Here is a 25,769-nt window from a genome sequence, read left to right as displayed (position 1 = left end):
ATGAAATGACTATTAAACGGGGACACTAGCCTGTTTTTGTGCACTTAGCATTTTGTCAATTCCCCTTAGTCCTGACCTACAGCTCCCTGCTGTCCCAGCCCTGGGTCCTCACCCCCCAGCACTGCAGGTACCCCTTAGTCCCAACCTGAAACCCCACCATCCACTCCTCCCCATGTAATACTGCATCTCAATGATGGATCATGCCACCGTTGGAGCCCCTTAATGGGTTCAAGCTTGGCCTGGTTCATTCTGCCAAGACTAGCCATGTTTGGGGTGTCCAGGACAGCCCATTGTCCATCTGTGCTGCTGGGGAGCATGCTGTGCTCTCCACAGGTCTTCTCATACAGAGCACCACAGACTCAGGAGTCACTGAATAGTTCAGGACTATGTAGCTGTTTTCTAAATCCAATCTGGCTTGTCTTGCCCACATGCAATCAGTATATATAGATTTGGACAATGAACACTGCTTCTTCTCATATGGCTGTCAGGCCATCATGATTTTGAAAGCACGGCAAAAAGAGAGGGGGAGAGAGAGATACACAACCAAACACACCAAGAGCTCAGATTTTGCTAGGCTCCTAAAGGATTTGAATGCCATATAAATTAGTGGGAAATTGAGTGTCTAAACCCCTTTGGTGATTTGAAGATGGCAGTCACAGTATAGGTATCCCTTGGGCTGCAGTGTTGTCAGCACTGGAAGAGAGGAGATTAGCCAGCTTTCAGTAGATCAGCCCTACCGCTGAACATATTAAAAGTGGCCCCACAAGACTTGAACTCGCAATCCCCTGATTGCCAAAACTAGTCCTCTGATGACAGAGCATGGGAACGATATGCTTATGTGCCCACTGGAGCGGCAGCAAGTGCTGATGTGATGATAAACATAGCTTATCCTGGCAACTAAGCAACATATTATTCTTTCCCTGCAGGATAAGTGTGATTCTCTGAAGGAAGAAGAACCCCCATTGGATGCCATTGGGTGTCTTCGGATTGGATGCCTTTGGGTGTTTTCTCATTGGATGACTTTGGATATTTTTGAGAGGCAGAAATGTGTCCTTGGAATTTTAATAATGAAAGAGAGAGAGAGAGAGAGAGATGGGTAGGGACACCATGAGAGAGAGAAAAAGAGAGAGAGAGAGAGAGAGGAGTGGTGCAAATTATTTGCTCTTGGGACCAAGCCAGATCTGGAGTTTTCATCAGGAACAGGTTGGATTGGGAGCTGGGTTGGAGTTTTGGCTTGCTTGCCCATCAGCTCGAGGCAAGGGAAGAAAGGCGGTATGCGGAAAGAGACACTTGGAAGAATGCACTCATGTACACACACAAGACATAAACACACAGAGGAAACAACACAACAAGGCTCCAACTGACACAAATAAGAGGCACTGCCACACAAAACACAAATGCACTGACAAAAGATACAAATGCACTCCAGAGATGAAAGAGGAGACTATGCAAGATGAACCAATACAACCAACACAACACAAACAATCACACACAAATATCACATGAGACATGCAAAGGATTCTATGACACAAAACACACACAGAAGGTCAGCAGGGTTTGGGCTATGCCCTAGCCCCTGGGGAGAGAGACTTTAGAATGCCAGGGCCTCCAAGATTCTGAGACTGAGCCTTCAGCACTAGCAATCCTGGCCCCTCCCTGGCTCCCTGACACAAATCCAGCCCAGCCAGACTCCTGGGGAAGGCTTTTTCTTTACCCCTTAGGGCACCTGGCTCTCCGTGAGCATCTGCAGTGATACCAGGACGCCTTTCGAAACAAGGCAACACCTTGCACACAGCATTTGAAAATCCTTAGGTTAGCACAGAGATGCAATGGTTTAGAAAGAGTCCAGCCTGGCCAATGTCAGGACAGGGCTGCCTTGAGCCATCCTGCTGTGTAAGCCATCTTGGCTCTTCCCTGTCTGTCCCCTTCATCCTGGGTGAGCATCTTTCCAATGGGCAGCTCTTAACCCAGCCACCTGACACCTGTCCTCTTTGTCCTCCAGCTGGGCCCTTTGCTCTGCTTCCCTGCTGAAGAGTGGGGTGGGGGAATCTCCTTCTTCCTGAGTTATTGGTTGCTTGGTGCGAACACCCCAACCATTGGGAGTTCCGTTTTCTCTCTGAACCCTTCATGGATGTGGGTTGCTTTCAGCCAGTACTTTACTGACCCTTTCCTCTTGCCCCAGACACACACGCCTCATGTCCCCTGCTCTGCCGCCAAGAGCAGCAGAAAGAGAAACTGAAGCATGCAAAGGAATCATAAAAATATTACCAGAAGTCCCACTTCATCACATCTCTTCCCCCTATGAGACAGAACTAAGAAGGATTGCTTTAAGCAGTGAGCAGGGATAGCTCAAACCCACACATGTTATCTACATATGCCCCAACCGATTTCCTGTCCCCGTGGTAGCTGGCCTGTGAGGCACTTTCAAGATTCTTACAGCACAGATCTGAATCAACCAATCATACAGCTGGCATAGCGCAGGACACAACAGTTTCACATCTTCCCTTAGATCTTGTCTGTCAGATGACATTGGTGGAGTGCACATGGGGAATTTCCATGTGCTTTTGCTCCCTCTCAAAATTTTAGGTTTGAAACTGGGATGGGGTCCTCCCCGCCTTCATCTGCCAGGGCATGAGAAGGGCAGCGAAGCCACCTTTCTCCAAGGGTCAGCCGTCTCGGCTGCAGCCTGGGGTGTCCTCCCCCCTCGGTTGGGCTAGGGAGGGTCTCTGGTTTCCTAGAGGCTGGTGAGGCAGGTGTACAGACTACTCCCCAGCACTGGCAGGCCCCTCTGGAGCTGGGTGTACTCCCTGGTGCTGTTTGGATGCCAGGGACCTATTTGGGGCCAATCTGTTGTCCTCACCTCCAGGAGGGAGTCTGGGTGTTTACACCTGAGCCGGTGTGACTCACCTGGCCTGCGTGGGGACAGGCGGAGGCCCTTTCTTCGCCCCCTCAGAACCAGTGTCGGCTCACAGCAGGTGCACAGATGTCCTGAGATGAGCAGCTTTTCCCTTGTCTGGCAGAGAGGGGGAAAACACCCCCCTCATCCTCCCCACCACTTACCCCATTTGCACAGGGCCTAACGCCTCCAGTCTCAGCCCCTTGGCTCCCTGTCAGTGCTTGGTCCAACCTCTTAGCTTTGACCGGGAGAAGGACTGGGTTTTGTGTGAAAGTGACACAGCTGTTCCCAAGGAGGATGTGGTACAGAAGGTCCTGAAGAGCAAGCCACTACCAACCCCCCTGATCCTCCCAGGATTGGCATGAGGATCTGAGCCATAGGTTGAGGAAATGGCTTCACATTTGGCCCTTAACCCAGGTCAGTATTTGATGGGCTAGCATCACACAGGGTTAGAGAAGGGTTCTTTCCACACCAGGAGTTTCTCCCCACTGACCACCACCATCTGCTCCCACTTGGGAGCAGAAAAGTCTGAGCCCATGAGAGTACAAGTGGACACGTGCATGGGTGCCTGGCATGGGAGCCTGTCTACTGGTGCACCCTATGCCCCAGAGGAGGCTTCCTCTGAAAGTTCAGTCCCACTCTTCACTCAAGCTACAGGCTGCTTTGGCTGGACAGAGGGTGCGTGAGCCCCTTGCTACTCAAACCTTGGACAGTACAACCACTTACGACAGGTCATCCTATAGATGTTGCACCACAAGTCTTTGGAGCTCCTCAGTGGGGGTCTCCTGGGGTTGGCTACCCTCCCCACACACTTCGGCTTTGCAAAGACCCCCACTGCTAAGCCAGTCCCTGTTGGGTCCTTTTTTGTAGCTGGATCTACTGTACACAAATTGATTCACCAATCGGCCCACCTTACATGAACCCTTAGGGGCTCGATCCACAAACCACGCTAAGCTCAGGGGGCCATATGTCACAGACTTGCTCTAAACCCTTCAGGTCACATGACGATTCTAGGGTAGTGACCCCAGCCCCTGGACCCCAGCCATGGGGTTACTCATTTATGGGTGTGCCAATCTCTACACATGCCACCCCCTTGTTCTTGTGCACACCCCAAAACCTTATCATAGAAGCCTCAGGTGTCAATGCAAATTTAAGCAATAAGGCTCTTTTGGAGGGTTCATAATTCCCACTCTCAGTCGCATCCAGTTGGCTATAAACCTGAATGATTCAGGGACCCAGAAAGGCAGTGAGATGACACAGCCAGTCTGCAGGAGGAATCTGGTAGGACTTACAGCCCTTCTCAAAGTCGCTGGGGTTGGCATCTAGATCTCTCCCTTCTTGAAGGGGGCCAACAATTTAGCACCTATGTCCCCTGCAGCGTGGGCATCTGGGGGTCTCTCCCTGCCCACTCTTTTCCTCCCTCTGCTTCTCCACATTCAGTTCCTGCTTCTCCATATTCGGTTCCTGCTGTTGATGCTTTCTGTGATCCTCTTGTTCCTTTTCGCTAATCATCAGGCCTCTACCTCCCCACTCTGTTCCTCCACACAGAGCCTGTTTGCACTTAGCTCTAGCCTCTGCTGCTCCAGCTCTGGAGATGTGGAACTGGGCCATGTGGAAATTTGCCGCTGTAGTGGCTGCTGTGGCTAATGCCTGAGTTGTCCTCAGAGTCTTGCCTGGTTTGAACCTCAGCTCCTGGCCTGATCCTCCTGCTCCAGCCATGCAATCAGCTGCGCCTTGTTTAACTTTCCAGCATTTAACCCTCTCCCTCTGCACAGTTCTCCTATGTTCTTAGAAATGTGGTTCTTTTCTTGCTGTTTCCTTTGACTAATCTAGTTTTTGCTGCTGTGAGCAGGGCTGCCCAGAGGATTCAGGGGGCCTGGGGCAAAGCAATATTGGGGGCCCCTTCCATAAAAAAAAGTTGCAATACTATAGAATACTATATTCTCGTGGGGGCCCCTGTGGAGCCCAGGGTCTGGGGCAAATTGCCCCACTTGCCCCCACTCTGGGCGGCCCTGGCTGTGAGTCACTTATTACAACACATTCCTCTCACGTTCAGGATCCAGCTGTCTGCCACCAGCTGTCCTGGATCTCCAGGGTCTGGTCTATGCCCCAGCCTGTGATCAGTCACTTGGGAGCGACCCCTGTTGTGGGCCGAGCCTCCCGCCCCCATGACTCCAAAACTGGGCTTAGAGCTCCAAGAACCCGTGTCTCTCTCCTTAGCTCCTAGCCAGCAGCAAAACCAGCTGATCCAGATTCCTGAAGGAGTCTTGTTCTTTAGCCCTACAGAGCGCAATGTTCTTAGTGAGCATTTGCATTGGCACCAGGCAGCCTTTCCAGACAAGATAGCAATCTGTTACTCACCTGGCTGCAGCATCTGAAAGTCTGTAGCTTAGCACAGAGAGGCAGAGGATTAGACAGAACTGAGCCTGGCCAATGCCAAGCCAGGGCCCCCTTAAAGCCATGCTGCTGTCAAACCCACCTCGACTCTTTCCCCATCCCTACAGCCTTCATCCCCAGTAAGTGTCTCTTAACCCAGTCACCTGACACCTGTTCCCTTTGTCCCCCAGCTGGGGCCTTTGCTCTGCTTCCCTATTGAGCGGTGGGGGTGGGGGAATCTCTTTCCTCCCGCTTGGTGTGAACACCCTGACCATTGGGGTTCCCATTTTCTTTCCCAATCCACCACTGACATGGATCGGTTTCAGCCAGTCTTTCAGTGACCCATTCATCCCGCCCGGACAGTTTCCTGACACACACACCACATGTCCCCTGCTCTGCCCCCAGAGCAGCTGTTTAACTCTTTACAGTAGGCATGCAAATCACAGAGGGAAACTTGGGCATGCATCATAAAACTATTACCAAAATTTCCACTTTGTCACACAAGGCAAAACACGAAACAGACAAGACGGACTCCGACAAACACACACAACCCAACTGTGAGACATGGAAAGGAAGAGTTTGGTCTTTTCCTTCTTGGGCAGGGAATATCAGTAGGGACATGCTTACGCTGGTAGAGTTTATTGCCGTCAACAGAGGGGAATAAGCTATACTGGTATAAAGCCTGGTTCTACTGGTTTACTTGCATCCACACTAAGGGTTCTGGTATACTCGCTAAATTGGTACATAAACTGCTACCTATCCATCCATGCACCCCAGACATACTCATCTTTCTCTCTCTCTCTCTCTCTCTCTCCATCCACCTATTCCCAGACACACCCATCTCTCTCTCTCTCTGTCTACTTACATTTGTGCCCATCCCATTGCAGGCGTTTCTGAAGATTGGCAGATGCTACGGGGCCGTGGGTGGTGGTTATTGCCATGAGCATTCCTGGTAGGTCGGACGGATGGAGCTGCCAAACTGGGGAGGAGGCCAGGTATAATTACCATGCTAATTAAGAGTCTACGGCCCTTGTTTCCTTAAAAGCTTCTGAACTAGCTAACATAGTAGTTTCACTTAGGAAGTCACTTTGGTCCCTATTGCACACCTTCACTTCCTTTGTTCCACCAGCTTTTAATTTATCAGTTCATCTCCTTGCTTTGAGTGGGGATTTGCGATGTGTGCAATGGGGCTGGGAGTCAGGACTCCTAGGTTCTACCCCCAGCTATGGGAGGGAAGTGAGATCACTTAGGTTAGAGTAGGGGGTTGTGGGAAATAGGATATGTGGGAACCTGACTTTCAGAGGGGAGTGGGTATGATGCCTGGACCAAGGGGAACTGAGATCCAGGACTCCTGGGTTCTTGCTACAGCTGTCCAGGCAATGCAGTCTCCACTTGAAAGTTCCCTCCAGAATATTGATGTCAAGCACTTATCCATGGCCCTGATCCAGCTGACTCCAAACTGAATCAGGGCTGGAGTGTTGTATAAAGGTTTTGGGGCACACTACTGAGATGGTAACTAAGATGTTATGAGTTCAAATCTCCCTTTGGGCCTTCAGTAGTTATTTGTTTCATGCTGTCTTCAACCCAGTGGCTTGTAGTTGGTCAGAAGCCGTCTTCACAGTAGCAGGTACATTTTATTGGTCAGCTTCAGCTTCCAGGCTTCCTGTACATAGCCCGCTTGAGGTGAGCTCCCTTCCTTGATGTCCATGGGAGGTAGAAGAAAGATGGGATTGCAGCAAAGCTCCTCAGACTCTGTCAACCTCATGGGAGTTGTTGGTGCTCAACAAACCTGACCAAGTGCCGACCGCAGTCCAGTTGCACACAGCAACCCTTAATGCTGCAATGGGGCCTGCACAAACCGCGAGGGGAGAGCACCCTTCTTCCGAGCCCTCGACCCTGCAACCTGCAGCACAGAACCCCTGGCAAAGCCCTGGGGTCAGCATCCCTTACTGAGCCCCTCCTTGCAGCACAGCATCTTTGTTGGCTCCACTGGGGTCAGTCAGCACTCTGCACAACGGAGAATCCCGAGTAGGTCCTGGAGGGGGTTGATTTATTTACAGGTTATTAGTGGCTGTGGAAGAAGGCAATAAATAAAGGAAAGAAGGGAAGGAAGATCATTCACTCATAGATTAATGGAGTTGAAAGTCAGAAAGGACCATTAGATTATCTGACATATCACAGGTTATTAATTTACCCCTAGCTCCCCCTGTCTTGATGTTGTTAATTTGTGTTTGGCTAAAGCATCTCTTCCAGAAAGGTATCTTGACTAGATTGGAAGACACCCAAAGATGGAGAATCCACAACATGCCTTGGGAAATTGTTGCAAGGGTTAATTATGCTCACTGTTAAAAATGTGTGAGCTATTTCTAACTTGAATTTGTCTGACTTCAGCTTCCAGTCATTCATTTTTGTTCCACCTTACACTGCTACGTTAAAGAGCACTTTGGGATTAGGTAATCTATGATCATAAAGGTTCTCATATGCTGTATTCAGGTCCTCTCTTGATCTTCTGTTTGATTAACTCTACAGGTCAAGCCTTTTAAGTATCTCAGGACTTGTCTACATTACCCGCTGGATTGATGGGCAGCAATAGATCCAGTGGGGGTCGATTTATCATATCTAGTCTAGACATGATAAATCGACCACTGAGTGCTCTCCCATTGACTCTGGTACTCCACCAGGGCAAGAGGTGCAGGCGAAGTCGACAGGAGAGCATCAGCCATTGACTTACTGCAGTTAAGACACCGAGGTAAGTAGATCTAAGTAAATCGACTTCAGTTACATTATTCACGTAGCTGAAGTTGCATAACTTAGATTGATCCCCCCACCCTCAGTGTAGACCAGGCCTAACTCTCCGGCATTTTCTCCAGCCCTGAAAATATTTTTGTGGCTCTTTGCTGTACCGTCTCCAATTTTTCAACATCCTGTTGCTGGTGTAGATATGTGGGCAGAGTTGGCATCGAGGTTTGTTGCATGGGTTGGTACACCATCACAGGACCTAACCAGATCAGCTACAACATCACCGGCTCATTTACCTGCACGTCCACCAATGTTATATATGCCATCATATGCCAGCAATGCCCCTCTGCTATGTACATTGGCCAAACTGGACAGTCACTACGCAAGAGGATAAATGGACACAAGTCAGATATCAGGAATGGCAATATACAAAAACCTGTAGGAGAACACTTCAACCTCCCTGGCCACACAATAGCAGATGTAAAGGTAGCCATCTTACAGCAAAAAAACTTCAGGACCAGACTCCAAAGAGAAACTGCTGAGCTCCAGTTCATTTGCAAATTTGACACCATCAGATCAGGATTAAACAAAGACTGTGAATGGCTATCCAACTACAGAAACAGTTTCTCCTCCCTTGGTGTTCACACCTCAACTGCTAGCAGAGCACCTCACCCTCCGTGATTGAACTAACCTCGTTATCTCCACACTGATTTATACCTGCCTCTGGAGATTTCCATTACTTGCATCTGAAGAAGTGAGGTTCTTACCCATGAAAGCTTATGCTCCCAATACTTCTGTTAGTCTCCAAGGTGCCACAGGACCCTCTGTTGCTTTTTACAGATTCAGACTAACACGGCTACCCCTCTGATACTTAACAGACAAGCTATTTTGTCATCCTAAATCCAAAAATGTCTGGATGACCTCTTCTCATGAAGAAATGGGAGAATGTATAAACTGCTGAAACTTTTGGTGACACCAGATTGGGAACCCATGCTGCAATGCACAATTAGAGCAATAGGAGTAAAGAGAGAAATATGTTAACACTCGACCTGTATCAAATGGCAGCCTATGTTTGTGTAGCCTATTGCCTCATACTTAGATTGCAAACTCTTTGGCACAGGACCAGCTTTCTGTGCTGTGTTTCCTCAGCGCCTGGCACAGCAGGGCCCTGGTGCAGAACTGGGGCTCTGAGGTGTTACCATAGTACAAAGGATTAATAATTAACTGTCAGAGTGTATCAGGCAGACAGGCCCATCACTATCCTCTGTTTGACATTCCTAGCACCAGATGCATCAGAGGAAGGTTGAAGAATCCCCCCATTGGGCTGTTATAATCCTGGATGGGCTCACCCTGCTGGATACTCACTACACTGAGGCATCAGACCCAAATCTTAGGTCTGACGTGCTCTTGCCTTGCAGGGATGGGCAGAGCTGAGAAAGGGTCTCTCTGGTTCTGAGTCTCCCGGTACATGCTCCAGGTGCACACTCTGTCTTGGCCCCAGAGTCCAGTTGTCCAAGCCCTGAAACCAATGCTGGTTCTCCTGAGACTCCCCACGACCCCAGAGTCCCACCCAAGCTGCGGGACCCTCTGATTTGTTGTCTCGTTCTTCATGGACAGCATAAGCAAGTAACATGCAGACTCTGAAAGGGAATTTCCAACACATGCACACTTTATTCATAGGAGAAACACAAGAGAGATAAAGATCGACAAAGAAACAACAAAACCTGCAGGCAAACCCCTCCCTCCAGTGTCCTCACTCCTCCGAGACACTTTTGTTTGGACAGTCCTTACAGGAGTCCCTGATCCTTCCTGCACTCCTCTCCTCCTAATCAGCCTTCAGCTTCTGCTCAGGGTCTCTCTCTCTCTCTCCCGTAGCTTTTCAGGACCGGTGGTCCAGATGTTCTGCTGCTCAGAGAGAAAACCCCTTCTTAACAGCAGCTCCCAACACTTCTGTCTTTGTTCCTTTTTTTGTGCTGGAGATTTTCCCTTGTTCCAACCACCTGCATCCTGCAAACAACTTGGGAGAACCAGCTTGCTTTAGTTTATAGCTTCATAGATTCCAAGGCCAGAAGGGACCATTGTGATCATCTAATCTGACCTCCAGTTTAGCACAGGCCACAGAACATCTGCAAAATAATTCCTAGAGCAGGTCCTTTAGAAAAAACATCCAAGCTTGATTTAAGAATTGCCAGTGATGGCGATTCCAACAGGACCCTTGATAAATTGTTCTAGTGGTTAATTACTCTCACTGTTATACATTTATACCTTATTTAAAGAGCCCTGTACACGCAATAATCTCCCCATGTAAATATTTACAGACCATGATTAAGTCATCTTTTAACTTTTTCTTTCTCTTGCCAAGAGACCAGAACATGCCACACCTTAATCATCTAGCTATAATGTGTACAACAAAATCTAGGAGGAATTGCAATCTGGGAAACAAATGCCAGAGGTCTTAGGCTGCCACTAGAAAAATGTCCTTGGAATTTCTCAAAATTTTAGATGATAATTTTCTAAAAGAAAATGTATCACAGTCTATGCAGGATAATTCTATATTAAACCTCATTCTGACAAACATAAATAAATTGGTCATCAAACTAGAGAAGCTATATCTAGGCTATGAAGAGAGTTGCTTGGAAAATGTTTGTTTGTTTCAATGCAAAATTTAGACTTTTCAACAAAAAGAAAAAAAGAGCATTTCACGTCACTCTGGAAAATTACTTGTCATGAAATGACCATGAAATGATAGGACTGACCTGTTTTTGTGCACTTGGAACTCTGTCAATTCCCTCCAGTTTACACACACACACACCAATACCCCAACCTCCCCCGCTCACAGCTCTGCCAGTGCCCCTCAGTTGTGACTTGTTGTCCCACCCCCCTCACCTTCAAAGATAAGTCTGCAGCTTACTGATGGACCAGGCCACCTTGGGAGACAGCTGAACAAGTTCAAGTGTGGAGTGGTTCACAGTGCCAAGTCCAGCCATGTCTGAGGCATCCAAGACAGCTTGTTGTCCATCTATGACGCTGCAGAGGATGCCGCGCACATACTGGAGACTTGCTGTTTTCGTGGTGGGTTCCTTTCAGGTCTTCTCTGGCTGAACACTGGGCTCAGAGGCCTGGCTCAAGACTATGTAGCTGTTTTCTAAATCTAGCCTTGCTTGTCTTACCCGCACACAATTGCTACATGTAGATATGGACGATGAAAATGGCTTTTTCTCACGTGACTATCAGGAGTTCATGTTTTTAAAAGCAGAGCAAAAAGAAAGGGGGAGAGAGAGATGCACAACCAAACACACTGAGGGCTCAGATTTTGCTAGGCCCCTAAAGAATCTGGATGCCTTATAAATTGGTGGGAAACTCGGTGTCTAAATCCCTTTGGTGATTTGAAGGTGGCAGTCACAGCACAGGTATATGGGCTGCAGGGCTATCAGCAGAAGAAGAAAGGAGACTAGTTGGCTTCTGGTAGATCAACCCCAACCCAGAACAAATTAAAGTGACCCCAGCAAGACTGGAACTTACAACAGCTGATTGCAAAGACTCATGCTTTAATTGCAGAGTAATTAATGGAGCCACACATAGGTGTTATCATTAGAACAGCATGACAAGGGGTGATACACTATCATACATTGCACTTTATGGCATCTAAGTGATACAGTATTCTTTCCCTACAGGATAAGAGTGATTATTTGAAGTAAGATGAACTCCCACTGGGTGTTTGCCTTATTTTTAAGGGACAAGGTGGGTGAGGTAATACCTTTTATTGGACCAACGTCTTTCTCACCAACAGCAGTTGGTCCAATAAAAGGTATCACCTCATCCACCTTGTCTCTCTCATATTCTGGGACTGACACGGCTACAACAACACTACAGACAACTATTTTTGAGGGGCAGAAATGTATCCTTGGAATTTTAATAATGAAAAAAGGAGAGACAGATGGGGAAGATACAAAGCAGGTGAGAGAGATATTGAGGGATGAGGTATAAAGTATTTCCTGTTGGGATCTAAGCCAGGTCCAAAGGTTTTTGAAGGGTTCAGCCTGGGATGGGTTATGAGTTTTGGCTTGTTCCCCCATCAAGTTTAGGCAAGGGAAGGAAGGTTGTATGTGGAAATAGACACTCAGAAGAATGCAGTCAGGGACACACTCAAGACAAAAACACACACAGGAAACAACACTGGAGACAGACAAAGCTCTGACTGACACAAGCCATAGGAATAACCACACAAAACACAAATGCACTGACAAAAGATATAAACACAGACACAAGCTGGAAGAGGGGACACACACACACACACACACACACACACACACACACAGAGCACTCAGACAAGCAAGGGGTTCAAATAAACAGAATATAGACACAAGGCAGTGCATGAAACACCCAAGAATGACTCTTGCAAGCACACCCCTAGAAAGACACAGAAAGATGTGACTTAAAAAAGCCAGGTGTGACGAACTGGGACTGTTCTTACTGTGGTGTGTGAATGCTGACAGGGGAGTGTGGCTAGGATAGTCTGCATTGGGGGATGGGAGTCTGCCCGGAGGAGAATACCTGAGCATGTAACATGAGAACCCAGGAAGGGGTTGGAGGCCAGGTGACACCTTGGCCCGGGAAACTGAACAAAGGCGGTGGGAGGGGTCGCTGAAGGCAGAGTCTTGGAAGCTGGGTGGTGAGATGGCTGGGAGGCAGAGATTGCTCTGACCTCCCAAAGGGGCTGGGATGCCCTGGGACCCCCAGATGGACCTAACTGAGGGGGGCCCTGTTGTCTGTGCCTGCAAGACCTGTCTTGGACTGTATTCCTGTCATCCAAATAAACCTTCTGCTTTACTGGCTGGCTGAGAGTCATGGTGAATCGCAGGAAGCCGGGGGTGCAGGGCCCTGAGTCCCCCAATACTCCGTGACACCAGGGTTTGGGGTTTTCCTTTTGGGGCAGTGAATACCAGTAGTGAGGTGCTTATAGTGGTATAGCTTATTGCCATCAATAGACAGGAATAAGCTATACTGGTATAAAACCTGGTTATACTGGCATACCTGCATCCACACGAGGAGTTGCATTGGAATAATAGTTGAAGCAGTACAAAAAACTTCTCTTAGTCCATCCACCCTCAGACACATTCATCTCTGTCTCTCTCTCCCTTACTATCCCTCCATCTATCCCAAGACACACCCTTATCTCTCTCTATTTACATTGGTGCCCATCCCATTGTGGGAGTTGCTGCGAGCTGTGGGAAGTTGTTATTGCCATCAGCATTCCCGTCAGGTATAATTGATGGAGCCCCCAAGCTAGGGATGAGGACATCTGATGTAATTACCATGCAAATTGGGAATCTAGGGCCCTTGCTTCCTTAAAGACTTCTGAACTAGCTAATCTCCTAGTTTCACTTAGGAGGCCCTTTTCATCCCTCTTACAGTCTTCAACTTCTTCAGTTCCATCAGCTTTAAAGTGGCCAACTCAGCTCCTTTCTTCCGGTGGAGGATTTGGCATCTGATTAGGGGGCCTTGGAGCCAGGACTCCTGGGTTCTCTGCCCAGCTTCAGGAAAGAAGTAGCATTTGCTTGGAATCAGGACTGATCAGTTGGGGCTGAGAGTGAGGACTCCTGGGTTTCACAGGCCCTGGTTCTCATGGGGGACTTCAATCACGCTGACATCTGCTGGGAGAGCCATACAGAACTGCACAGACAATCCAGGAAGTTTTTGGAGAATGTTGGGGACAACTTCCTGGTGCAAATGCTGGAGGAACCAACTAGGGGCCATGCTCCTCTTAATCTGCTGCTCACAAACAGGGAAGAATTGGTAGGAGAAGTAGAAGTTAGCATTAACCTGGGCAGCAGTGACCATGAGATGGTTGAGTTCAGGATACTGACAAAAAGAAGAAAGGAGAGCAGCAGAATATGGATGCTGGACTTCAGAAAAGCAGATTTTGACTCCCTCAGGGAACTGATGAGCTGGATTCCCTGGGAGGCTAATATGAAGGGGAAAGGAGTCCAGGAGAGCTGGCTGTATTTTAAAAAAAGCCTTATTGAGGGTGCAGGAACAAACCATCCCGATATGCAAAAAGAATAGCAAATATGGTAGGCGACCAGCTTGGCTTACCAGAGAAATCTTCAGTGAGATTAAACACAAAAGGAAGCTTACTTCGAAGTGGAAACTTGTACAGATGACTAGGGAGGAGTATAAAAATAGTTATTGAGCATGCAGGGGTGTAATCAGGAAGGCCAAAGCACAACTGGAGTTTCAGCCATCAAGGGATGTGAAGGGTAACAAGAAGGGTTTCTACAGGTATGTTAACAACAAGAAGAAGGTCAGCAAAAGTGTAGCACCCTTACTGAATGGGGGAGGCCACCTAGAGAAAGATGATGTGGAAAACACTAAAGTACTCAATTTTTTTTGCCTCGGTCTTCACGGACAAGGTCAGCTCCCAGACTGGTGAACTGGGCAGCACAGTATGGGGAGGAGGTGAGCAGCCCTCAGTGGTGAAAGAACAGGTTAAGGATTATTTAGAAAAGCTGGACATACACAAGTCCATAGGGCCCAGTGCAATGCACCCGAGGATGCTGAGGGAGTTGGCTGATGTGATTGCAGAGCCATTGGCCATTATCTTTGAAAATTCATGGCAATCGGGTGAGGTCCCAGATGATTGAAAAAAGGCATATATATTTGCCCATCTTTAAAAAAGGGAAGAAGGAGAATCTGGGGAACTACAGACCGGTCAGCCTCACCTCTGTCCCTGGAAAAATCATGGAGCAGGTCCTCAAGGAATCCATTTTGAAGCACTTGGAGGAGAAGAAGGTTATTAGGAACAGTCAGCATGGATTCACCAAGGGCATGTCATGCCTGACCAAGCTGATTGCCTTCTATGATGAGATAACTGGCTCTGTGGATATGGGAAAAGTGTTGGATGTGATATACCTTAACTTTAGCAAAGGTTTTGATACGGTCTCCCACAGTATTCTTGCCAGCAAGTTAAAGAAGTATGGATTGGATTAATGGACTATAAGGTGGATAGAAATCTGGCTAGATTGTTGTCCCAATGGGTAGCGATCAACAGCTCGATGTCTAGTTGGAAGCCGGTATCAAGCGGAGTGCCCCAGGGATTGGTCCTGGGGCCGGTTTTGTTCAACATCGTCATTAATGATCTGAATGATGTGATGAATTGCACCCTCAGCAAGTTCATGGCTGACACTAAGCTTGGCAGGGCCGGCTTTAGGAAGTGCGGGGCCCGATTCGAACAGTTTCGACAGGGCCCCAACAGAGATGACTAAAAAAAAAAAAAAACCCACGTTAAAAAAAAACACGTGGGGCTTGTACTCACCGGGCCGCGCTCCTAGTCTTTGGCAGCGGGTCCTTCACTCGCTCCAGGTCTTCGGCGGCACTGAAGGACCCGCCACCAAAGTGCCGCCAGAGACCCGGAGCGAGTGAAGGACCCGCTGCCAAAAACCTGGAGCGCCGCCGGGTGAGTAAAAATTAAAAAGGTGCCTCTAGCCAGGGAAGGGATTCTCTGCCACTTGCCCCCCACTCTGGGCGACCCTGCCACTGGGCGCGGGGCCCTCTTAAGCACGGGGCCCGATTCGGGGAAATTGGTGGAATTGGCCTAAAGCCGGCCCTGAAGCTTGGGGGAGAGGTATATATGCTGGAGGATAGGGATAGGGTCCAGAGTTACCTAATCAAATTGGAGGATTGGGCCAAAGGATTGGTGTGGTTCAACAAGGACAAGTGCAGAGACTTGCACCTAGGACAAGAAGAATCACATGCACTGCTCCAGGCTGGGGACCAACTGGCTAAGTGGCAGTTCTGCAGAAAAGGACCTGGGGATTACAGTGGATGAGAAACTTGATATAAGTCAACAGTGTGCCCTTGTTGCCAAGAAGGCTAACAGCATATTGGGCTGCATTAATAGGAGCATTGCCAGCAGATCGAGTGAAGTGATTATTCCTCTCTATTTGGCACTGTTGAGGCCACACCAGGAGTATTGTGGCCACTACAGAAAGGATGTGAACAAATTGGAGGGAGTCCAGAGGAGAGCAACAGAAATGATTAGGGGGCTGGGGCACATGACTTATGAGGAGAGGCTGAGGGAACTGGGGTTATTTAGTCTGCAGAAGAGAAGAGTGAGGGGGGATTTGATAGCAGCTTTCAACTACTTGAAGGAGGGATTCCAAAGAGGATGGAGCTCGGCTGTTCTCAATGGTGGCAGATGACAGAACAAGGAGCAATGGTCTCAAGTTGCAGGGTGGGAGGTCTAGGACGGATCTTAGGAAAAACTATTTCACTAGGAGGGTGGTGAAGCACTGGAATGGGTTACCTAGGGAAGTGGTGGAATCTCCATCCTTAGAGGTTTTTAAGGCCCGGCTTGACAAAGCCTTGGCTGGGATGATTTAGTTGGGGTTGGTCCTGCTTTGAGCAGGAGGTAGGAGTAGATGACCTCCTCAGGTCTCTTCCAACCTAATCTTCTATGATTCTATGACTCCGCTCTGTGGGTTGAGAGTGGGGTCTCATGCCTTAGTCTTGGGGGAGGCTATAGCTCCTGAGGCCTGGGATCTATTCCTGAGTTTCACAGCGCGAGTGGATGCAATCCTTTGAGTGAGGGGAACAGGGATTCTGGACTTCTGGGTTCTTTCTCCACTGCTACAGCTGCCTGTGCAATGAAGCTCCTACTTGAAGGTTCCCACCAGAATACTGGTCTCAAGCACTAAGCACATGTGTTAGATCCAAGTGACTTGATAGTGAAGGGGTTAGAATTATTGTACAGTGGTCTTATAACCAAAGTGTGATGAGTTCAAATCTTCCCTGTGCCGGTTTGACAATTCCTTTCATAGTTTCTAACCCAATGGCTTTCAGCAGGACTGATGACATCTGTAGTTGGACTGGAAACACTAAGGCAAAGATCCTTCAATGATGTCAACTGATGGAGAATATATGACATCCCTTGGCAAGTTGTTCCCTGTTCTTCCCTGTTAAAAAATTGCATCTCCTTTGAATTTATCTAGCATTGGATTATGCTTTGCTCTGTTAATTTAAAGAGTCCTTTATTATCAGAAGACTCTTCCCCATATTTGTACTTATAGATTGTGATTAAGTCATCTTTTAACCATCTCTTTATTACTACAAACATTTACTGTCATTGCCATGTTGGCTAGACTTATGAAAAAAATCCTACCCCCAGCTGACAGAGCTCTGGCAGCAATCCCCAGTGTGGATGCAACTATGCTACCAGAAGAATGCTTTTGTTGGCATAGCCAATGTCATTCGGGGAGTTGGGGTCAGTATGCCAGCAGAAATCCTCTTGCCAGAATATGATGTTTCTCCACTAGGAGGCTGTACCAGCATAGTTATAGCAGGCTGACTAACAGAAGCAGCTCCTTAATCATCAATCTATAACATGTAGAAAGAAATCTATGAGGAATTTCATTCCCAGGAACTAATGCAAGAGGTGTCAGACTGCCACCAATAAAATGTCTTAGGAATTCCTCCAAAATATAGATGCCAATTTTTTTTTAAAGAAAAACTATTATACTTTTTGCAGGATAATCATATATTAGACCTCACTGTGATGGATATGAATTAATTAGCCAGCTCCTTTAAAACTCTGGGGTGCAAGTTATCTGGACCTCCTGATTTAAAAATGTCTAACTATAGTAGCTTCCATTTAACATCTTCCTGATATACTAGTGGAATGAAAAGAATGGTATCACCATATAATGAGATGACATCATCTGGCTTTTCCCCCAAATACAGAACAGAAATATTTATGCCTTTTCTGCATCATAGAATATCAAGGTTGGAAGGGACCTCAGGAGATCATCCAGTCCAACCCCTTGCTCAAAGCAAGACCAATCCCCACATAGATTTTTTGCCCCAGATTTCTAAGTGGCCCTCTCAAGGATTGAACTCACAACCCTGGGTTTAGCAGGCCAATACTCAAACCACTGAGCTATCCCTCCCCATTTATTGAAAATTCCACCATTACCATCTTGCAAGGGACCAATACAATTGTCAGGAATATTTCGGTTCCTAAAATAGTTTTTAAAACTCCTTTTTATTATCCTTATCTCTATTTGGACAGAGATTTTTCATGTTGTCCCTTTGCTTCCATTATCAGTTTTCTACAATTCCTATCTTCTCATTTATATTCATTACTATCAACTTCCCCTTTCTTCCATTTGCTATATAATATTTTAAAAATTATTTACAGTTGCTTTCACTTCCTGTCTAAAAAGGTAGGGTTTTTAACCAGCACAGCCTTCCTCTTTGATTACGGGATTCTGGCTTTTTGGGCAACTAGCAAGGTGTTCTCAAATAATTCCCAATTACCATTCAAATTTTTATGATTAAATTCTTCCACACAACTGACATAATTCACACTTGTTTTCAGCTTTGTAAAATAGGGCCTATTACAGCCCCAAGTATGTACATCATTAGTCTGAACTTCGTTCTACTTGCACATTATAAGTGAGGGAAGAGAAAGGGGTATCTATGCTGTTTAATGGGCACTAGGGAGCAGCAGAGGGTGGAGGTGGGGAAGAGGCAGTTATACTGTACAATGGGCACTAGGTGGCAGCAGAGGATAGGGAAGGGAAGGGTCAGCTGTATTGTATAATGAATACTAGGGGCAGCAGAGAGTGGGGGTAAGGAAGGGGCGGCTGTACTGCATAAGGGGCACTAGGGGCAGCAGAGGGTGGGGGCGGGGAAGGGGCAGCTGTTCTGTATAATGGGCACAAGGGGCAGCAGTGGGGGGTGGGGAAGCGGCGACTATACTGTATAATGGTCAAAATTAGAACAGCACCAAATCCAAAAACCTGGGGATCTGTTTGAAGATTTAGCAGGAGGGCAATTGTTCACAAATTTAGACATTAGCAGTGCCTACCAATGAAGATTCCAAGCAGTATGTCACTGTAAATACTTACAAACAACTGTTTAAATATAATCAGTTGCTTTTTGGTGTGTCCTCAGCTCCTGCTATTTTCCAAAGCAGCTTGGAGGGATTCGTGCAGGGAATTCCACATGTGGCAGCATTTCTGAATGATACTGGTCACAGGTACCACAGAACATTTAAAACATTTAGCAGAAGTGTTAGACAGGTTACAGGAAGCCAGTCTGCACCTAAAAAGGGGTAAGTGTTCTTTTCTGGCACATGCAGCAATATAATTGGGATATAAAGTGCATGTCCTACAGGGACTAAACCCAGTGGGAAAGAAAGTCAAAGCAATTCAGGATGCCCCAGCACTTAGGAACATTTCAGAACTGAAGGCTACTGAGACTTGCTGAATTACTACGGTACATTTTTGCCAAACTTATCAACACTGCTAATGCTTCTGGATATGTTATTTTAAAAGGAAGTTAAATGTTATTGGAAATCAGCTCAGGAACAAGCCTTTTAGGATTCTAAACTATTGCTGAAGTCCTCAGAAGTCCTGGTCCATTATCAAGATGGCAAAGAACCGATCTTGACTTGTGATGTGTCTCCTTATGGAATTAGAGCTGTTTTAGCTCACCCAATGGAGGATGGTTCAGATAAACTGACTGGATTTGTATCCTAGACTGTCTTCTGCTGAACATAATTATTCATAGCTAGGTTAAGAAGGATTATCTTTGGGGTGAAGAAATTTCATTAGATAGTTAGATAGATGTTATATATATGTGTGTGTAGTTTTAGAATTTGCACCGATCACAAACCCTGATTTCATTGTTTAATGAGATGAAAGCCATGCCACAGGTGGCACCTGCCAGGGTCCAGAGATAGGCAGTGACATGAAGAGCCTCTAAATTGTATACCATTGTATACAAAGCTGGTAAGAAGTTGTGAAATGCTGATGCTTTAAGCTGGTTGCCTTTACCAGAGACACATGAAAATGACAAAATAAAGAGAAAGTGTTAATAATGGACTATCTCAATACACCTCCAGTGACAGCAATATGGTAAAATCATGGACTGGTAAAAATCCCGTACTCTCAAAAGTTAGAGAATTTGTGTTAAGGAGATGGCACAAGCCCAAGCGGATCAGGAGCTCAAACCTTATTAGAAGCAACATAGTGAACTTAGTGTGAAAGATGAGTGTGTATTATGGGGAGCACGGGTCATCCTTCCAAATCAAGTACATAAAGTAATAACAGATTAAATCCATCACCACACACACACACACACACACACACACACACACACACACACGTGTTACTAAAATGAAAGTGTTAGCCCAGAATTACATGTGCTGGCCAGAGATAGATATGGATATTGAGAGTAAGGTACAATCTTGTTCTAGTTGTCAAGAAGTCTACATATTGATTATGCTGGTCTGTTTCTGAGAAAAATGTCTTTAGTACTAGTGGATGCAAATTCCAAATGGGTAGACATCTATGGCATGAATATATTCACTATTGAAGCCACCACTGAAAAGTTAAGGACCAGTTTTAGTATCTGTGGTTTACCTAAAATGCTTGTATCCGATAATGGAAGTTCTTTTACTAGCATAGAAATCCAAAGATGTATGAAACTAAACAGCATTCAACATGTTACATCGGCCCCTTACAATCCATCATCAAATGGATTAGCTGAACAAGCAACTCGGTTATTTAAAGAGGATATTAAAAGAATACCTGGAGGTACTATAGCTATGAAAGTGTCTCGTTACCTGTTTAATTGTCCAATAACACTGCAATTTACTACAGGCCTGTCCCCTCAGAGATGTTAATGGGAAGGAAACTAAGGCCAAGATTAGACCTTGCGCATCCATACTTAATGGGAAAAACTACAGAAAATAGAAAAAGATGCAAAAGCAGCTAGATGCCAAACGTGCCAAACAACATAGTTTTACTGCTGGAGAAGCTGTGTTTGGTCCTGGTCCCGGTTGGATGCCAGCTGTTATTCAAGAGATTACAGGACCAGTGTCCTACACAGTAATTTGGTGGGTTGGGGGAGGCACAGCTGGGTTTTTAACCAACATGTGGCTTAACTGAGAAAAAGGATGCAGTAAACTCTGGAGATCTTAGTACAGCAACAGTGGAATTGCCACTGGAGAATGCCCAAACTGATTCAGCACATGTTTCTAGAAGGCTGAACCAGAAGTTGTTCCTGGAAACGTCACAGCAATGACAGAATTACCTTTTGTAGAGATTGAATTGAGGTGTTTTATGCATGAGAAATGCTAGATATTTGAAAAATTATACAATGTAATAGTACTGAGTGCCTGTTCATTCATTTTATCATTATTGGCCATTTGAAATGCATTACTCATTATTATTGTTGTTTTTGTAAGTTGTGTAACAGGGCCCGGCTCAATTGCATTCTGCTGAATGGATCTGTCCGCCACAGGAACTGGGACAAGCAATGTAGGAAGTGTGGCTATGCCAACGAGACACTACCCTACGTCCTGTGTACCTGCAAGTCCCATCCCAGAGCCTGGCAGCTGTGACACAACGCCATCCAAGATCACCTGGTCAGAGTCATCCCACCACCCAGAGGGAAGGTTTCTGTGAAATCCACCATCCCCAGAACTGACAGCCAATTGTGACTGGACATCATCATCACCAACGAGGACTGGAAGAAGATCATCATGGTGGACATCACAGTGACCTTCGAGAACAGGACCCCAGCCTTCCATGATGCCCGAGATCGAAAGGTGGAGAAATACACCCCTCTGGCCAACACCTTGAGAGCTAAGGGTTACCAGGTTCAGACACACACGCTGATCGTCGGAGCCCTGGCCACCTGGGACACCAGTAATGAGCGAGTGTTGAGAGAATGTAGAATCGGTCAGCACTACCCTCGGCTGCTGTGTCAACTCATGGTGTCAGACGCCATCAGATGGTCAAGGGACATCTACATAGAACACATCACCGGACATTGGCAATACCAGGAGGGATGAGCTGGAGTGCTGATGAGAAGCGCAGTGGGGAAAATAACTGAAATATTTCCCTCGTGGATTGTATTTTCCAAATGGACAACCTCTCCTAAATTCTCAATTACCGAGGGACAATCTTCACTCATTGATATATGTGCTTTCCACAACCAGCTCTCTGTATAACTTTTTGTGAGTGATGTACCCAAATACTTGGATGTGAATATCAAAACTGTATTCTTAAATTTACTCACCTAAATTTGGGCTATTGCTGATTATGCACTATACGTATCTATAATTTTAAAAAACAAACTTTGTATTTGGGTCATCTAAGCACTATACCCAGATGTACAGACACTCTTTTTCTTAACCTGTGTACTATATAAGTTTTAACATTAGCTTTAATATTTAAAATGGGGGAAATGTTGTATAATAAACCAGCCATTACATGGAGTGGACAGACAGTGAAAGAAGGAAGGGTGTGGCTGTTTAGTTTTGGTTTGTCTGTTGTTGACAACTGCAGGAAGCAGGTATAAGGGAGGGAGGCAGGCCTGCAGAACCATTCGATATATGTGTGCTTTTGCGATACAATCACAATGATCCCTTCTGGCCTTAAAACAATGAATCCATGAAATTTCTTAGAAATTTCACAGGGCTTGGGCCAAAAACTAAATCACCTCCTTTTTTCTTGCACCAAGGAACCAAGGTGGTTAACTGTGTGCAAGCCTTAAGAAAATATTATATCAAACAGATTGTCGTCTCATGTCTACACCAGGAAAGGCTGTGTGGTGGACACCCAGGGTGGATGAGATGCCAAGCAGGAGGTGATTGAGAGCATCCAAAGCAGCTGACAGGTCAGAGGATGAGGATGGAGATGAGACCTAGAGATCTGGAAGGGAATAGGTCTCTAGAGATGCTGGGGGAGGAGCAGTGTTAGTGGAGCAAAGGGGCTGGACACCAGAAACATAGGAACTGCCAAACCAAAACAAACCCCAGGTCCATCTAGTTCAATGTCGCATCTCTGACAGTGGCCAGCAACAGATGCTTCAGCGAAAAGGTGGAAGAACCCTGATGCAGCAGATTTGGGACAGTCTGCTCCCACATATAGGTCTCAGATGGTTAGAGATTGGCTTAGGTATGAGGTTGTCTATTCTGCGAGCAATAACTATTGGTATTGATTCCTACCCAGACCGGAGAGGGTCCAGGTTGGAGCTGGAGGAGAAGACAGACATACTGCCTGCCTGAGTTTGACTGGAAACATAACTGGGATGGAAGTGGATTGGAGATGAGGGTCAGACCCAAGCAGAGACCCATGCCCTACTCTGGCTGGAGTGGGGATGCTTCAGAGGAGCCCCAGATAGAGTGTCACAGCGGCACTCCACCATCCTCTCATGAAGATTTCTAGGGATGGACCTTATTTCTTCCTCCACCATAAGATACTTCCCCACACCACCCCCAGGACCAATAGACACATTTCAACATCTCCAATGGTAATCCAATGGTCAGGAAAGAATGTCCCTGCTTCCAGCTTTCTGAACAGTCCTGTGTTTTTAAAGATGTGAGAGTCATGCACCTGCCCTGGCTAGCCAACACTGATATAAATGAAGCATCCCCCAGTGATTCACCAACACTTGCACAACCATAAAAAAGTAATCCTTTCCACTCTATGGCAACATGGGCTGGTGACAGAAGATTGTGTCTATTGCCCTACTGCAGTGCGGGACCATAGCTGCAAATTCATCCACATTGCTGAGAGTCAAGGACGATGAATGTCCCTACTCATGTATATGACAATGCACCTACCCCCCACCACAATGGACTTTCCAACTGCAAAATGATTCCCCACTGCCCGGTAGCAATCCATCATTGCAAGCTCCCAGACTGTGATAAAGTGAATCTAGCACTGAACAAATGTCTCCAGTCCAACTGCAAATTGCTACACAAGGCCCCAGCAGGATCTGACTTCACAACACCTCATCTGCAAGCCCAGTGGGGTACCTTAAAGTAAACTGGACCTAGTTCACAGGTTTAGTGCTTGACACCAGTATTATGGAGGGAACCTTACAGTTGAGACTGCAGTGCACAGAGCTCCAGCACAAGAGAAAGAATCCTGGAGTCCTGGCTCCCAGTTCCCCTTCTTTCAAGCATTACACCCTGTCATAACTATAAAGGGAAGGGTAACAGCTGTCCTGTGTACAGTACTATAAAACCCCTCCTGGCCAGAGACTCCAAAATCCTTTTCCCTGTAAAGGGTTAAGAAGCTCAGGTAACCTGGCTGGCATCTGACCTAAAGGACCAATAAGGGGACAAGATACTTTCAAATCTTGGGGGGGGGGGGAAGGCTTTTGTTTGTGTTCTTTGTTTGGGAGTGTGTTCCTTTTCGGGACTGAGAGGGACCAGACATCAATCCAGGTTCTCCACATTTTTCTAAACAAGTCTCTCCTATTTCAAACTTGTAAGTAAATAGCCAGGCAAGGCGTGTTAGTTTTCCTTTGTTTTCTCAACTTGTAAATGTACCTTTTACTAAAGTGTTTATCTTTGTTTGCTGTACTTTGAACCTGAGACTAGAGGGGAGTCCTCTGAGCTCTTTAAGTTTGATTACCCTGTAAGGTTAATTTCCATACTGATTTTACAGAGATGATTTTTACCTTTTTCTTTAATTAAAAGCCTTCTTTTTAAGAACCTGATTGATTTTTCCTTGTTTTAGATCCAAGGGGGTTGGATCTGTATTCACCAGGAGTTGGTGGGAGGAAGGAGAGGGAATGGTTAATCTCTCCTTGTTTTAGATCCAAGGGGGTTGGATCTGTATTCACCAGGAGTTGGTGAAAGGAAGGAGGGGGAAAGGTTAATTTCTCCTTGTTTTAGATCCAAGGGGATTGGATCTGTGTTCACCAGGAGTTGGTGGGAGGAAGAAGGGGGGATGGTTAATTTTTCCTTGTTTTAAGATCCAAGGGGTTTGGATCTGTATTCACCAGGGAATTGGTGAAAGGTTTCTCAGGGCTTCCCAGGAAGGGAATCTAATTGGGAAATGGTGGCAGCGGAACCAGAGCTAAGCTGGTAGTTAAGCTTAGAAGTTTTCATGCAGGCCCCTACATTTGTACCCTAAAGTTCAAAGTGGGGATCCAGCCTTGACACACACCCTCCCCTCTGAGAGTAAGGAATAGAACCTGTGACTCCCAAATCACAGCTTCCCCAATGTGACGTTGTGCAGTCTATATGGTTTTATAAAAATATAAGATAAAAATATAAGTGAATGTATTGTAACTGGGATATGCTTCGTGCAAAAGGTCTCTTGTAAGGTATCATTACAAAGCTCATAATCTACTGAGTGTGATCATCCTATTTGTAGAAATGTACCACTCTAGTATCTAAAACTAGGTTTCAGAGTAGCAGCCGTTTTATCTAAAACTAGAAATATAAAACATAACTCTGTGGGCCTATTGTAATTATGTAAAGTGTGGGCCATTAAGGATGGTTTGGAATCTTGATGACTCCCATTGTCTGCAGATGGCCGTATTTACCTGTGAGTCTTCCTGTATATGTGTGTGCTGGCAAGTGAGTAATGAAGTCTTGCAGTGACATGTGATCATGTCACCTGAACTGGAATCCATCTTTAACCTGGTGCTTTTCCAGTGGGGGGAGGGGGTGGAAACCCAGAGGGACAAAGGGTTCCCGCCTTATGCAAAAGATATATAAAGGGGTGGAACAGAAGAGAGGGGAGAGGAGCCATCATGAAGAATCCCCTAGCTACCACCTGAGCTGCAACAAGAGCTGTACCAGGGGAAAGAATTGTGCCCAGGCCTGGAAGATGTCCAGTCTGAGAAAAACTTACTGAAGCATCTCTGAGGGTGAGATTATCTGTATTTAGTTTGATTAGGCATAGATTTGCGCATTTTATTTTATTTTGCTTGGTGACTTACTTTG

The sequence above is a fragment of the Chrysemys picta genome, chromosome 13 (genome assembly GCF_011386835.1).
Source record: "Chrysemys picta bellii isolate R12L10 chromosome 13, ASM1138683v2, whole genome shotgun sequence".
NCBI lineage: Eukaryota > Metazoa > Chordata > Testudines > Emydidae > Chrysemys > Chrysemys picta.
This window is presented reverse-complemented; position numbering follows the sequence as displayed.